Raw genomic sequence first — 17,838 nt, 5'->3', positions numbered from 1 at the left:
CCTCATAACAAATTAAATAAATAAATACATTTCTATAAAGGAATATTAATAATAAAATAATTTTTTTAATTTGAGATTTATCTCAGTTAATTTCAGAAGTGAAGCAAAAACTTGAGAAATGAGAGGTTAAATAATAATTTTACTAGAAAAGAGGGGATCAAATATTATTTTTGGCGGGATAAGGTATTATGCTACAATGGTGAAAAAAAAATTTTGGGCCTAGATATGCCCCTAGTTGATTTATACAATTATGATTACAAGATAGTATTTTACAGGTTTAGAGTTCAAATTCTTACACCTATAACACCTTTTCTCTTCTTAAATTTGGCTTTTTAAAAAAAATTATAATAATTTTTTCTATAAAATATTATATGTAATCTTAGAATTGGTGTTGTTTTATGCTAATTAAAGTTTATAGCCTTTGGAATTGCTTACCGGCAAAGTCATTCAGATGACAAAAATGGAGAATGAACTTAGGCACACTTGGCACTAGTGGAGTCAGAAGAAGAACGTCATTTGGTGCATCTTTGTTTCAATCTCATTGTCGCGCTACATAAGAAATTAATAGTAACTTTTTTTTTAATTGTTCAAAAGGGAATTTAATTTAAATTATTCAAAATTAAATAATAATTGTTCAACTTCAATGTTTAATTAGACTATATATTACCATCTTTACGTAATTATATTGATCTTTTCAATTGTCTTCAATCATCACTTCTAAGTTGTTTTTTTTTTTTTTCAATTCATTTTCTAATTAGTAATTAATTATACTCTCACTATCTCATTTTCTTTATCTATCATTCTCTATTTGGATATTTCAAAATTATCATCTTTGCTTTTCCATCACAAAATTCTATTACTTTTCTATACGAGTATATTCCAAAATCATTTTGATTTTGATTACATTTTTATATTTGAAACCTCAAAATATAAATTTTATATAATAAATTTAAGATTTTAATATAAAATACACTCATAATAAATCGAAATCTAAAATCCCAACAAAATTTAAAAAAATAAAAAGAACATTAGAAATTTTATCCATAATATCAAATACACTCATACTTTATATTGTTTTAAACTGATTAAATTTTTTAATCAAAAAAAGGAAATTAACCAATGAGATTACATAATTTTCTCACTTTTTAATCCTCCAATTAATTGATGCTTTTGGTTTTTATTTTTTAATAAATGAATTGAAAACAAAAAACAAATAGTAAAAGAAAAAAAAATACAAACCAAATGAAATCTAAATCATATTTTTCAGTTGAATCTCAAGAATGTAGTAATTAATCATCTTAAATAATTAGCAATTATTCACTTGGTGGAATCTTATCTATAAGATTTGAGAAAGTACAATGAAAGAGTCAAGACGTTGATCATAGGATTCAATAGATACCTAAATTTTCAATTATTTGAAAATAATAGGATGAAAGAAAAACTTTAGGAATTGAAAATTGTCTTTATTTTTTTTTTCAAAGTCCTTGAATCAATGGAAATTATACTTTATAGAGATCCGTTTTTTAATGTTAAAGTTTCTAGATATGTATTTCTAATAAGTTATATAAATTACCGATTTTTCATATCCGGATGTAGAGAAAAAAATGATAGTGTATCTAGAATCATCCATCATAAAATTGTCCTTTATAAAAAAAAATTGATTTTTTATTTTGGACTCAAAAAAAATGATAGTATGAGATTTTTTTATAGGTTTTTAATTTTCTATTTGCTTTATACTTTTAAGTCTTCTCATCAGGCAAATGTTTAAGTCTTCTTACCCCAATATTACTCTATGAAAAATAATCTTCTTAGCGATTTGTTTAAGTCAAGTTTGTCATTTAAAAAAGACAAAACAAACAACAATTTTCTCAATTGAAACTGTCTTTTGTCTTTTAGTTAAATTGACATACTGAGACTGGATTTTAAGTATATTAATTATTATTTTAATATTTTGGTCTTTTTAATAACTTAGACTAAAGCAATTGCCAATATTATTATTTTTGTGAAGTAAAGATGAGGCAAAAAGACTAACACATTTGCATGCTTAATGCCAAGACTAAGTATAAAGCAAAGATTAAGACTTCAACCAATACATTACCATAGTATCTATCATTTTCTTTCTTATTCCACCATTATAAAATCACAATTTCCAAAATAAACAAGTTTAAGAAGTGAGAGAAAGAATGTGTTCTTTAGATTTTTTTTTTCAAACTTTTTAGAAAAAATAAAACACAGATTTTTAATTTGTTGATTTTTTTTGGCCAATCAATTTGTTGATTAAACAATTTTTTCTCATTATTTTGTTCCTAATGTACTATTAGATTTCATGGTATGTGCATTTTTTATTGCTTCAATTTTTTATGATTAATATATTTAAAGAGATCCTCTAGTTTAAAATTTCAATGATCCAATAACCATGTAGTCTATTAGTAAAATACTAAACTTTTAGTTTCAATAGTTTAAAGTTCAAATTTTGACAATCTCACATTAAAAAAAAAAACAATGTTCTAGTTTCACAAATTTCATGCATACAAGATAATTTTTTATATTTCAATTTCTTCACATACAATTAATAGAGTTTTTAAATTTTATAAAGGATATTAGCATCTCATACTTTTGTAACATATTTTCTTTTAACTATTTTTTTCCAAACCAAATTTATCTTTTTTAACTTATCAGAAATGAAAATCCAGTAAGTTATATAACTTATCAAAAATGTATATTCAAAAGTTTTAAAATTAAAACAAGATGGGTAAATAAGTAATATCACTTAAAAAATTAAAAAAAAAAAAGTAAACGTAGAGAAAAAAAATGATGGTGTATTTAGAATCACCCATCACAAAATTATACTTTATAAAAAAATTGATATTCTAATTTTGGAATCACAAAGAAAATGATAGTATGAGATTTTTTATTGGTGTTTAGTCTTTTCTTTGCTTTATACTTTTAAGTCTTCCCATAATGCAAATATTAAGTTTTCTTTCCCATTATTACTCTGTGAAAAATAATATTCTTAATAATTTGCTTAAGTCAAGTTTGTCTTTTAAAAAAGATAAAAAAAAACATAGCAATTTTCTCAATTGAGATTGTCTTTTGTCTTCCAGTTAAATTGGCAAACTAAAAATGGACTTTAAGTATATTAATTATTATTGTTATATTTTAGTCTTTTTAATGACTTAGATTGGAGCAATTGCTAAGATTATTATTTTTGTAAAGTAAAGATGGGCATAAAAAAACTAACACATTTGCATTCTTGTTGCCAAAACTAAGTATAAAGCAGAGTCTAAGACTTAAACCAATACATTCCTATAGTGTCTATCATTTTGTTTCTTATTCCACTATTAAAAAATTACAATTTTCAAAATAGACAAGTTTGATAAGTGAGAATGAATATGTTCTGTAGACTTTTTTTTCAAACTTTTTAACAACAATAAAACACGAGTTTTTAATTTGTTGATTTTTTTGGCCAATTAATTTGTTGATTAAGCAACTTCTTTTTCATGCTTTTGTTCCTAATGTATTATTTGATTTCAGAGTATGCGCATTTTTTTTTAGTTGTTATTGTTAATATATTTTAAAGAGATCCTCTTATTTAAAAATTCAATGAGCCAATAACCATATAATCTGTTAATAAATGCTTAACTCTTAGTTTTAATAGTTTAAAGTTTAAACCCTAGCAACCTCATATTAAAAAAAATCTTCTAATTTAAAAAATTTCTTGTATACAAGATAATTTATATAGAGTTTTTAAATTTTATAAACATTATTAAATCTTGTACTTTCTATAAGATTTTTTTTAACTATTTTTTTCAAACCTAAATGTAACATTTTTCAATTTATCGGATATGAAAATCCATTAAGTTATATGACTTAAGAAAGACATATCTAGAAGCTTTAAAATTAAAATGAGATGAGTAGATAAGTAATTTCACTTAAAAGTTTTAAAAAAAAAGAGTGGACATAAAGAAAAATATGATGGTGTATTTAGAATCATCCATCACAAAATTATACTTCATAAAAAAATTGATATTCTAATTTTGGACTTACAAAAAAATGATAGTATGAGATTTTTTTATTGGTATTTAGTCTTTTCTTTACTTTATACTTTTAGGCCTTCCCATCATGCAAATGTCTAAGTCTTCTTGCCCCATCATTACTCTGTAAAGAATAATCTTCTTAGCAATTTACTTAAATCAAGTTTGTCTCTTAAAAAAGATAAAAAAACATAACAATTTTTTTAATGGTGGTTGTCTTTTGTTTTTTAATTAAATTAGGAGACTAGGAAAGGATTTTAAGTATATTAATTATTATTAGTATATTAATTATTATTGTTATACTTTAGTCTTTTTAATGATTTAGACTGAAGCAATTGTTATAATTATTATTTTTGTGAAGTAAAGATGGGGGTAAAAAGACTAACACATTTGCGTGTTTGATGCCAAGGCTAAGTATAAAGCAAAGACTATGATTTAGACCAATGCATTCCCATAGTATCTATCATTTTCTTTCTTATTCCATCATTATAAAATCACAATTTTCAAAATAGACAAGTTTGACAAGTGGGAATGAATGTTTCTTTAGATTTTTTTTTTTCAAACTTTTCAACAAAAATAAAAGACAAGTTTTAAATTTTTTTTTTTTTTGCCAATCAATTTGTTGATTAAGCAACTTCTTTCTCATGCTTTTGTTCCTAATGTACTATTAGATCTCATGGTATGTGCATTTTTTTTATTTTTTAGTTTTTAATTGTTAATATATTTTTAAAAGATTCTCTGATTTAAAATTAAATGAACAAATAACCATGTAGTTTGTTAGTAAAATATTGAGCTCTTAATTTCAATAGTTTAAACTTTAAATCCTGATAACCTCACATAAAAACAAAAAGGATAATTTTCTAATTTCAAAAATTTCATGTATACAAGATAATTTATATATATATATATATGGATTTCATCATGTATGATTAATAAAGATTTTAAATTTTATAAATGGTATTAGAATCTCGTATTTTATGCAGGATATTTTCTCTTAACTATTTTTTTTGCAAACCTAAATATAACTTTTAACTTACTATATATGAAAATCCAATAAATTTTATCTAGATGCTTTAAAATTAAAATGAGATAGGTAAATAAGTAATTTTACTTAAAAATTAAAAAAAATGATATAGAGAAAAAATGATGATATATTTAGAATCACTCATCACCAAATTATACTTTATAAAAAAAATTGACATTTTAATTTTGGACTTACAAAGAAAATGATAGTATGAGATCTTTTTATTGGTATTTAAGCTTTTCTTTGTTTTATACTTTTAAATCTTCCCATCATGCAAATGTCTAAGTCTTCTTGCCGCATCATTACTATGTGAAAATAATGTTCTTATAAATTTGCTTAAGTCAAGTTTGCCTTTTAAAAAAGACAAAAAAAAATAATTTTCTCAATGAAAGTTATCTTTTGTCTTCTAGTTAAATTGGCACACAAGGAATGTATTTTAAGTATATTAATTATTATTGTTATATTTTAGTTTTTTTAATGACTTAGACTGAAGCAACTACTAAGATTATTTTTGTGAAGTAAAGATGGGGGCAAAAAGTTTGACACATTTGCATGCTTGATGCCAAAACTAAGTGTAGAGCAAAGACTGACACTTGGACCAATACATTCCCATAGTATCTATCATTTTCTTTCTTATTCCACCATTATAAAATCACAATTTTCAAAATAGACAAGTTTGAAAAGTGAGAATGAATATATTTTGTAGATTTTTTTTCAAACCTTTCAGAAAAAATAAAACAAAGGTTTTTAATTTGTTGATTTTTTTTTACCAATCAATTTATTGATTAAGCAACTTCTTTATCATGCTTTTGTTCCTAATGTGCTATTAAATTTCATGGTATGTGCATTTTTTTAGTTTTTTATTATTAATATATTTTAAAGAGATCCTCTGATTTAAAAATTCAATAAGCTAATAACCATATAGTTTATTAGTAAAATGCTAAACTCTTAGTTTCAATAGTTTAAAATTCAAATCCTGACAATCTCACTATAAAAAAAATTAAAAAAAAAAAAGACAATCTTCAAATGAAAAAAATTTAATGTATACAAGATAATTTATGTATATATTTTAATTTCTTCACATATGATTAATAGAGTTTTTAAATTTTATAAATAGTATTAAAATCTCATACTTTTTATAAGATATTTTCTCTTAACTATTTTTTCTCAAACTTAAATGTAACTTTTTCTAACTTACTAGATATGAAAATTCTATAAGTTACATAACTCATCAGAAATGCATATTTAGAAGTTTTAAAATTAAAACAAGATGAGTAAATAAGTAATTTCACTTAAAAAAATTTTAAAAAAGGTGGATGTAGAGAAAAAATGATGGTATATTTAGAATCACCCACCACAAAATTATACTTTACAAACAAAATTGATATTCTAATTTTGGACTAACAAAGAAAATGATAGTATGAGATTTTTTATATTGGTATTTAGTCTTTTCTTTACTTTATATTTTTAAGTCTTCCCATCACGCAAATGTCTAAGTCTTCTTGCCCCATCATTACTTTGTGAAAAATAATCTTCTTAGCAGTTTGCTTAAGTCAAGTCTATCTTTTAAAAAAACAAAAAAAAAAGGCAATTTTCTCAATGATGGGTGTCTTTTGTCTTCCAATTAAATTGGCAGATCGGGAATGGATTTTAATTATATTAATTAATATTGTTATATTTTAATCTTTTCAATAACTTAGACCGAAGCAATTGCTAACATCATTATTTTTTTGAAGTAAAAATGGGGGTGAAAAGATTGACACATTTGCATGATTGATGCCAAGACTAAGTATGAAGCAAAGACTATGATTTAAACCCATGCATTCTGATGGGATCTATCTTTTTCTTTCTCATTCCACCATTATAAAATTTCAATTTCCAAAATAGACAAGTTTGAGAAATGGGAGTGAATGTGTTCTTTAGATTTTTTTTTTCAAACTTTTTAGCAAAAATAAAAGACAAGTTTTTAATTTGTTGATTTTTTTTTCTAATCAATTTGTTAATTAAGCAACTTCTTTCTCATGCTTTTGTTTCTAATGTACTACTAGATTTCATGGTATGTGCATTTTTTTATTTTTTAGTTTTTTATTATTAATATATTTTAAAGAGATTCTTTGATTTAAAATTAAATGAGCAAATAACCATGTAGTTTGTTAGTAAAATGTCGAACTCTTAATTTCAATAGTTTAAAGTTCAAATCCTAATAACCTCACATACAAATAAAAGGAAAATTTTCTATTTTCACAAATTTCATGTATACGAGATAATTTATATATATATATATATATATTTCAATTTCATCATATATGATTAATAGAGATTTTAAATTTTATAAATGGTATTAGAATCTCATACTTTATGAAAGATATTTTCTCTTAATTATTTTTTTTCCAACCTAAATGTAACTTTTTTTTAACTTCCCGGATATGAAAATCCAATAAGTTATATCTAGATGCTTTAAAATTAAAATGAAATGGGTAAATAAGTAATTTCACTGAAAAATTAAAAAAAAATTGATATAGGGAAAAAATGATGGTATATTTAGAATCACCCATCACAAAATAATACTTTATAAAAAAATTAATATTTTAATTTTGGACTCACAAAAAAAAATGATAGTACGAGATCTTTTTATTGGTATTTAATTTTTTCTTTGTTTTATACTTTTAAGTCTTCCTATCATGCAAATGTCTAAGTCTTCTTGCCCCATCATTACTTTGTGAAAATAATTTTCTTAGCAATTTGCTTAAGTCAAGTCTACTTTTAAAAAAGACAAAAAAGCAAAAGACAACAATTTTCTCAATGAAAGTTGTCTTTTGGCTTCTAGTTAAATTGACACACAAGGGATGGATTTTAAGTATATTAATTATTATTGTTTATATTTTAGTCTTTTTAATGACTTAGACTGAAGCAACTGCTAAGATTATTTTTGTGAAGTAAAGATGGGGGCAAAAATATTGACACATTTGTATGCTTGATGCCAAAACTAAGTATAGAGCAAAGACTAACACTTGGACCAATACATTCCCATAATATCTATCATTTTCTTTCTTATTCCACCATTATAAAATCATAATTTTCAAAATAGACAAATTTGAGAAGTGAGAACGAATATATTATGTAGATTTTCTTTTCAAACCTTTCAACAAAAATAAAACACAGATTTTAAATTTGTTGATTTTTTTTTTGCCAATCAATTTGTTGATTAAGCAACTTCTTTCTCATGTTTTTGATCCTAATGTACTATTAGATTTTATGGTATGTGCATTTTTTTGGTTTTTTATTGTTAATACATTTTAAAGATATCCTTTAATTTAAAAATTCAATAAGTTAATAACCATATAGTCTATTAGTAAAATGCTAAATTCTTAGTTTTAGTAGTTTAAAATTCAAATCTTGACGATCTTGCTAAAAAAAAAAAAAAAGAAAGACAATCTTCAAATGAAAAAATTTCATGTATACAAAATAATTTATATGTATTTAATTTCGTCACATATGATTAATAGAATTTTTAAATTTTATAAATAGTATTAAAATCTCATACTTTTTATAAGATATTTTCTCTTAACTATTTTTTTTCAAACTTGAATGTAACTTTTTCTAATTTACCGGATATGAAAAATTTGTAAGTTATATAACTTATCAAAAATGCATATTTAGAAGTTTTAAAATTAACACAAAATGAGTGAATAAGTAATTTCACTTAAAAGATTTTTGAACAAGGTGGATGTAGAGAAAAAATGATGGTTTAGAATTACCCATCACAAAATTATACTTTACAAAAAAATTGATATTCTAATTTTGGATTAACAAAGGAAATGATAGTATGAGATTTTTTTTATTGGTATTTAGTCTTGTCTTTACTTTATACTTTTAAGTCTTCCCATCATGCAAATGTCTAAGTCTTCTTGCCCCATCGTTACTCTGTGAAAAATAATTTTTTTTAGCAGTTTGTTTAAGTAAGTCTATCTTTTAAAAAAGACAAAAATAACAATTTTCTCAATAATAGTTGTCTTTTGTCTTCCAATTAAATTGGCAGACTAAGAATAGTAAGTATATTAATTAATATTGTTATATTTTAGCCTTTTCAATGATTTAGATTGAAGCAGTTGCTAACATCATTTTTTTTTTGAAGTAAAAATGGAAGCAATGCCAAGACTAAGTATGAAGCAAGGACTATGATTTAGACCCATGCATTCCGATAGGATCTATCTTTTTCTTTCTTATTCCACCATTACAAAATCACAATTTCCAAAATAGACAAGTTTGAGAAGTGGGAATGAATGTGTTCTTAAGATTTTTTTTTTTCAAACTTTTGAGCAAAAATAAGACACAAGTTTTTAATTCGTTGATTTTTTTGGCCAATCAATTTGTTGATTAAGCAACTTGTTTCTCATGCTTTTGTTCTTAGTGTACTATTAGATTTCATTGTATATGCATCTTTTTAGTTTTTTATTGCTAATATATTTTAAAGAGATCCTTTGATATAAAAATTCAATAAGTCAATAATCATGTAATTTGTTAGTAAAATACAGAACTCTTAGTTTCAATATTTTAAGTCTAAATCCTAACAACCTCACATAATAAAAAAAAAGACAATATTCTTCTTTTGCAAATTTCATATGTATGAAATAATTTTTATATATTTTGATTTCTTCACATATGTTAAATAGAACTTTTAAATTTTATAAACAATATTAAAAAATTATCACATATCTTAATATTTTTTAATATATTTGTAAAAGGGTTTGTGACAGCCCTCTGACTTGTATAATCTAAAAACTCCACTAACTGATTGCTTTTTCCAAGTTATATGATTCAACAAATACTAACCAAGTCAATTAATAATTTAATTGTTTGACAAATTTGAAGGTAAAATGAATGAAAATTTTGCAACCAATAAGGAAAATGCTTTTATTCCCATAAACAAACCAGATGAAATAGATTGAGTTGAAGAATGAACTATTTTGGGGCAAGATATCAATAGCATCTGGATTTCTTAAGCATCATAACATCAAGAAAATCTGACTAGAACACCTTTACATTATGGCAAAATTTCAAAGAAAAATCGCTATCTTCTCAATTTCATTCCTTCTCTCTCTTCCCCAAAATTACAAATTATCTACATCAAGTTGCATATTTACATAAGATGTTGGTATATATCTTTCCAAAAAAAAAAAAGTAGAATGAAGTCAAAAAAAAAAAACAACCCTGAAACCTTAAAAAGTCAGTATATTTCCACCTCTATGTTGTTTGACAGTGTACAATGTCCAATATTATTAACATCAGCACCACCTCTGTATTTCATCCTTCAAAAATCTGAAAATCTTTAGATAAGTAAGCGTCAAGTGAATCTATTAGCCATCATGTGCATCAACAAACCTAAGATTCACTGATGTTGTTAGCTGCCATATTCAAAGCAAACTCGATACATACTGGCATTTCTAGAACATGGTCAAGAAGTCTGGTAAGTTCCCTATGAACATGAATAAAACGTATATATTTTACTAGAAAGGAAAAGCAAAAGGTAAAAAATATATATATCATAACTGGTCTAAAACAGAAAAAAAAATTAAAATATAAAATCAATTATAACACAATTAGTATATATAGAAGTAGAATCATGTAGTTAATCATAAAAAATTTACATATTTTGTGTATAACTCTTAAAAATTTTATTGCTTGTGGAAATGCAATTTTTGCTTTTACGCTTTCCGAAGCAAAAAGCAAATAACAAAAACCCAATCAAACAGATACTAAATAAAGCAAAACAACCAAGAACTTCACATGGTTTGCTAATGCATTAATTTTGCACAAGAAATTTTATGTTCTCGGTAGCTCCCTTTAGTTTTTTCTGTTTCTGGTCATTAAGTTATACTCTAATTTTATTGAATTTAATTTTTTGAATTTTTTAGAATTTATGTATGTACAGTGCTTGAAATTTACATTTTATTTTGCGATTACACAATTTTTTATTCAAACATCATAGATAGCATATTTTTTAAGCCAATGTTTATATATACTGTATATATACATACATTCATATGCACTAATATAAGTGCTATTTTTATCTCTCCAAACCCCCTTTCCCTCTAAAAAGGGGGGGGGGTAAAACAAGGCTTATATAAGAAATCAAAATTTTAATCAAACTTTAACACTAGAAATTTGAACCTCAAATTCAACAGCTTGAACATAATGTTAAAGCATGCTTGTGATCTACTACAACAACCAAGGCTTTAAAATGAAATTTCAAAAGCTAGAGAGGAAGGGGAGGAATAGTGGGGGCAAAGGGAAAATGGGAAAGCAGGGGATCAAACTCTACCATAAGCAAAGCAATAAAAAACTGAGACCCAGGAGGTAAACAAAGAGACAGGGCAAAAGATCTTTGCAGAATATGGATGCAACAAAGAAAATATCAGATTATAACCACCTTTTCACATAAGCATTCAATTCCCAATTTGCAAGAAGAACCTGTTATGTCATATATGTTAATTAATTTTGAAAATAGACTGACGAAACTTATCTAAACCAAGATACTTGAAAGCAATCAAATGGAAATCCAAAAACCTCGCTCCATTCAATTGTTCGAAAATGCAAAATGTACAATTAAACAATTGATGATTGCGAGCTAGAACTCCATAAAAGGTAACACTTTCCACCCAACTATTTCATTTTATTTTTATTTCCCTTTTTCAACCACCCTACCATTCTTCCCCGTAATAACAAGAGATTCAAACTGCAACAATCATTCTTTTGCAGAAAATTTAACAGCTAGCAATTGAACGACAAAATTGACAATTATGTACAGTAATAGTCAAAGAAAATACTACTTGGCAATACTCGATAATCCTTTTCACATGGTAGTTCAATTTAAATCATAAAAATAAATGAAATATGGGTAAAACAGAACAGAACCAACATACAATAAAGCCTGAGAAACAAAAATAAGAAAAAAAAAGTTATGCTTAGCTAAAAATAGAATTCGTTCTACACAATGAAAGTCTAACAAAGATCATAGAAAGAAGAAATAAAAAAAAAAATTCAAATACTCTGCCCTTGCCGATGTTGGGTGTCCAAGAATTTGCTGCAATTGCTCCAGCTCTTGAATTATAGTGTCACTGTAAAAACAGGAGATAAAATCAATTAAAAAAAGACCCATAGTTTACAGTTTAAAAAAAAAAAGAATTTTTTAAGATCGAAAATAAAACTGGGCATTAGGAAATTTTTACCAGGAAAAAGAAAAAGAAGAGGGGGAAAAATTGATTGAAACCCCATAACTTTAAACCCCTTTTGACAACATTTTTCTTTTATTTTGCTTTTCTATGTTAATTGCTTTGTGTATCTTTCTTCAATCAGTTTTGTAATTCCAAAAAATTACCAAGTTGAGAATCGATCATTGTGTTTTAGCGCAATGGAAAGCCCGATTTCGGTATTAATAGACCCAGCCCATGTAAGAAAAACCGGGTCTTTTGACCCAATAGGCCTATCAAAACCGGTAATTAATTTGTTTTTTTTTTGTTGATTATTAATTTTATTTTTATGTACGAATTTTTTTTACAATTTTTTTAGAAAAACAAACATTATTAAATCCATAAATTCGTATTTTTGTTTTCGAGGTATTAGTTTTTCTTTCCTTTATGATTGTTACTTTATTGTTGTTGTTTGATCAATGAAAGAGGATTTTTTTTTGGTTAATTAATTTTATTTTTAGAAATTTGAATTCAAAAGAAAAGGATATAAATTTCAAATCTTAATATAAATTTTGAAATAGAATTAAAACAAAATTTAATTATACTTAAATTCATGACTTTTTTTTTATACATAAAAAGTATGCTATCTATTGTGTATCATGTACCAAAATATAATTTTTTTTGTACAAAGGAAAGAATAATAATATTGTGTTAGATATCTTTTTTTTTAATAACCATATAAAATTAATTATTATAGTAGTGAAATTAAATATGATAGTAATAAAATTAAAATTAAAGATTAAATATATCTTAAATATAAGTACAAAGATGACGATGAATTCATATTTTAACTTGAATTCAATGGCATGGAGTAAGAAATTCAAATGAACCTAAATAATTTCTTTAGAGATGATTTGATTTTACGTAGGCATCAAATTATTCTTAATCCAATAGTCAACGTGACATGTTATTACTTTCAGTTTTTGAGTATTGAACAATTTGAACATACATCAACTTCATTTTCATTGAGTTTTTTTTTTTTTTTTAAGAAAATTGAAGTTACTTTTTCAGTTTTTTATTTTGTTCCTCACCAGTCGCTAGGTCCTTGCTTTACCTTGTCAACATCCTGTCCAATATTGAAGATAGTGATCCTGTCCAATGTAGTTTCTCGATACTCACTAGCTTCTCCCAATCATTTTCTTGCTGCCAAGTTATATGAAATGAAAGCTTCAACCAAATTCCCATGTACAGCTTTAGAATCCTCGGCATATGTGGAAGCTATGGAGTTGTCAGATACTTTCAACAAAAGCTGTTGATAGTGATCCATGCTTTATGTTCCAAGAAATATGTTGGCCCTGGTATCTTCTCAAACCATTGGCCTGAAGCTGAGAAACAAAAGATCAAGGCTTTTATACTCATAAGCTCTATTTTATAGAACTATAGCTTACAAGAAAACGTTTAATTTTTTTTTTTACTGTGTATGGTGAGTGCGGAAGCAGAGAAACAATTGATGATTTTGGATTAACATGAAGAAAATACTCTAAAGTAATTAGCTATAAAATGTTAGGGAAAACCTATCAATTGGCAGTACAGATGCATACCTGGATCTCTTATATGAAAATAAGCCACGTCGGATAAAAGGGCAGCAACAAAAATGATTTTGGCTTCGAAGAATAACACCTACACCAGAAATCTTGAAAAGGACTCACACTTCATCTCCATTTGCATCATGATCAAGGACTCTGTCTCAACAAATCTTGAGATTTCCACCCAATTCTCCATTCTCTTGTTCATTATTTCAGGCTCAGTCACTGCTCTACATGCCATGTAGCTTGGTTTAGACTTCAGATTCCTAAACTACAAAATGGTAAAAAATTACTGATAATGAACGGCCTAAAAGAAAGTTGATGAAGAATGACAATGCTACAAGAACAAATATGACATGATAATGAATAATTAGGCAATCAGATAGAACTTTTTAGATAGACCAACCATGCAAAATCGGAAATATACCACAATTAGTAACAACACATTTGGGTTATTAACTATTCCAAAATGCTTACCTGTTGAGACTGAAAATTGAATTCTGATGGAATCACCTTGATCTTCTCCTATTCCTTTTGTAGCAGTCAAGCCATTTGTTTCCCATCTCATTCAGCACCGTATATCCAATAGATAATCCAATCACCAGTCCACATGCATACCCAATCAATACGATTCTCCAATCAGATAAACCATCTAGCCATGAATCTACATCTTCCATTGGAGGAGGCATTGGAACAGCAGCTCCATTGCATTTCCTTGTCAAAGGTGGCCCACATGATCTTGGGTTCCCTTTGTAAGAATCGTTCGAAAATGTACCGAATTGTTTGCTTTGCTGTATGCTTCCTTCAAAGGGAAGCAGTGACATTTCAAACAATGACCATCTGATGGGAGAGTAAATAAAGAAGAATGTATTGATTCAGAGAGGCGGTTCCCCGACAAAGAAAGATGAAAGATTTGAAACTCCAGATCTATGAAATGCAGGGATAAAATCACTGAAATTGTTATTAGATAGATCCAGTTGCACAAGGTTAGTAAGATTTGCAATTGACGATGGAATTTGCCCAGAGAAATTTGTGGTCAAAATCGATAAGATCCGTAAAGCAATGTTTAACAAAAATTCTGGCAACTGACCCATCAGATGGTCATTGTTTGAAATGTCAATGCTTTTGTATTTTTGGCAATGAGAGAACTTTTGTTGGAAAATACACACTCAAATTGCAATTCACTAAATTGAGAGAAACCAAACTAGAGGAAATTTCCAAGAAATTAGGAGGCAAATAAGAGATTGGATTCCAACCAAGGAAAAGTTTGGAAAGAAAAGATAGTCTTGAGAGTGAAGAACAAAATGCACTTGTCAAATTACATTTCGATAGACTTAAAATATGCAAGTTAGGAAGTGCTATGGATGTGGCTTCACACCATTTACTACTTTGAGTTGAAATGTTCACACAATCTAGACGTTTGCAAGGGGTCTTAAATTTTGGATTAATGTCTTGAAGTTTGGGTTTTCTAGTTTTAGAGGTTGTTGAAGTTCAAAAGGCAATGGATGGTAGTAGAAGTTATTGTATGGATGGAGAATTTGGTTATACCGTTGATAGCAAGAATCTTGATTAGATAAATCAAGAGAGACTAACCTTGTTAAGTATGAAATCTCCACTAGAATTTGCTATGGAAACATGAGTTTGAAAAGTCAAGATGAGTTAAATTTGAGAATCTGTCAAACTCATATTGAAGCAGAGTGATATTAAAATTGTTCCCAACAAAATTAAGGTATTGAAGATGATGAAGATTGAAATGGAGTGAAAGCTACCAAAAAGGTTTTTGTAACTGAAATCGAGCTCAATCACATGACCAGAAGCATCACATGTAATTCCTTTCCAATAGCAACAATCTATGTTGGGATCCCAAAGCTCAACTTTGGAAGAGAAAGTAAAATTTGGGGCATAGTTTATTCTTACATTACATTACATTCACATTTTCTGCCCAACACTTGGCAACAGTATCCTAAATAATGTTGAAGACAAATGGACAGGTGATCATCTTCAAACCGATTTGTCTTTTTTTTTTTTTTATAATGATTATTTATTTAATTAACATTAATGTCAATGTACCAGCATATAATTAAATCTATTAAGAAGAAGAAGTTTTGGATTTTATATATGTATGTGAAAGCTATTTGAACCAGAAATAAATTTTAAAAAATAGTGCAAAGAAAATATCATTAAACAAATGATGGGTTCAAACTTTAGGGGCATTCAAATTGGAAATTGATCAAGCAATTCTGAAGAAATGCACTCTTTGAATATTTTGTGTATCTACCAACTACCACATTTTTCCATTGGAGACAAGAGAGAAGTTCCAAATCTATCATAATCAAAACTTGATGATGCTGATGATAAACTAGATATATCATTTTTAATTTTGTGGAAGTTAACAAGCAAGTTCTTTTTAAAAATAATAAAATATAACCACATAAAGTTCTTGCAATACTTTTAATTCTAAATAAAAAAAGACCCAATGTTAGGATATTTTAGATGTATACCATTATTTCTTGCAACAGTATCCACAGGCATGGTTTCTTGATTTTGCAAAAGTATGGAGCCCTTTTTTTTTTTTAACTTGAAACTATTAAAAATTAAAAATTATTTTTCACTTAAAACTGTTAAAAATTAAATTTTAATATTTAAAGCATCAAATATTTTATAAATAGATTACATTTTTATTGACGGAACACATTATTTCAAGGTAAATTAATAATCTAAAAAAATATGTCTTTGTTGATTTCAAAAACCATAATATTCATTTTTTTAGCTTAGTACTAAGAGAGTGATTTAAACGTGTATGAAAGGGTTGAATGTGCAACCTATTCACTCATCAAAAGCCCTATTTAACTAATTTGATGATTACTTTGTAGAATGGTTAGCTACACAACATTTTTAGTCTCACATTTTACTTGAAATGTAGAGATTATGATTAAAATCCTGTTACGAAACAACCAATTAATAAACTAATCAGCCTGTCAAGATAAAAATCTGGCCGGCCGACTGACTAACTTGTAATAATGAATTTGGTCAATGCATTTTCTTTTTCTTATTTTTTAAATACAAATACTTTATTATTATGTATTAATTGATGATAAATTTTAAATATGATAATATTAAATACAAACAGTCATATAATTCGAAATAAAACATAAAAGTGATACAATTTAATATTTAAACAAAAATTATATGAGTTTGGTAAAAGTAAAAATATATATTTTATATTTTATAGGTTAATATCAATTATGACATAATAATTTTTTTATTTTATATATTTAATATAAAATAAATATGACATTAATACATAAATGAGCAAATCTAATAAAAATGTCAATTAGCATTGTAGTTTTCGCACCTTTTGGAGTATGTTTAATATATAACAATATAGTTTAATGCAAATTATCTTGGCAATTCTATACAAAGAACATCTATATCTAAACCAGATTATTCTAGAACATATCTACACAATGCATATTGAACTGCCGAGAAAGTCATAATTGGGAAAAAAATACTATGGTTTTCATTATCATTTGAAACATATCATTTTTAAATGAAGGCTTTAAAAGATCTAAAATTGACAAGTATGATATTTAAATGATTTAATAATTAAATGGGAGCTTGAATGATCCAACAGATTACAAATTGTTGGTTTCATATAAAACTGTTTTAGTATAAAGGAAGACTATTACTTGATTTACCATTTATTATTGAAGTAATTAAGGATGATGATGCGATATTAGCAGTACATAATTGACATAATTGATGCATCTTTTTTTTTTTTTTTTCTATCAAGGAGTTTTCTTTAAAGAATAAAATAAGGAAAGTAGGCCTTCGATCCCATAACGAAAAAAGGAGAGGGTGTTTTCACCCTGCCCTTCCTCCAAAGCTTTATTTTTTATTTGTTTTTTATTTTTTTACTTTTTATTTAGTTGTTTAATTTTTTTTATGAAATAAATTTTGTAAAAAAAATAAAAGTACGGATGATAAAATAATTTGTATTCGAT

At 26.0% G+C, this 17,838-nt stretch overlaps 1 long non-coding RNA gene across 1 annotated transcript in view; it reads right to left on the bottom strand.

The window, feature by feature from the left end:
* The window catches only part of LOC149511038 (uncharacterized), a 41,728-nt gene extending 29,315 nt beyond the window's left edge, over nt 1-12,413 (bottom strand). Inside the window, exon 1 of the long non-coding RNA XR_016334816.1 lies at nt 12,288-12,413. This is a non-coding gene — a long non-coding RNA (uncharacterized LOC149511038). The remainder of the gene's footprint in view (nt 1-12,287) is intronic.
* Nucleotides 12,414-17,838: the final 5,425 nt, after the last annotated feature.

Source organism: Durio zibethinus, chromosome 27 (genome assembly GCF_047325235.1).
Source record: "Durio zibethinus cultivar Kanyao isolate XHJ-2024 chromosome 27, ASM4732523v1, whole genome shotgun sequence".
NCBI lineage: Eukaryota > Viridiplantae > Streptophyta > Magnoliopsida > Malvales > Malvaceae > Durio > Durio zibethinus.
Note: the sequence above shows the minus strand (reverse complement) of the source record. Positions and strands in the feature narration are given on the sequence as shown.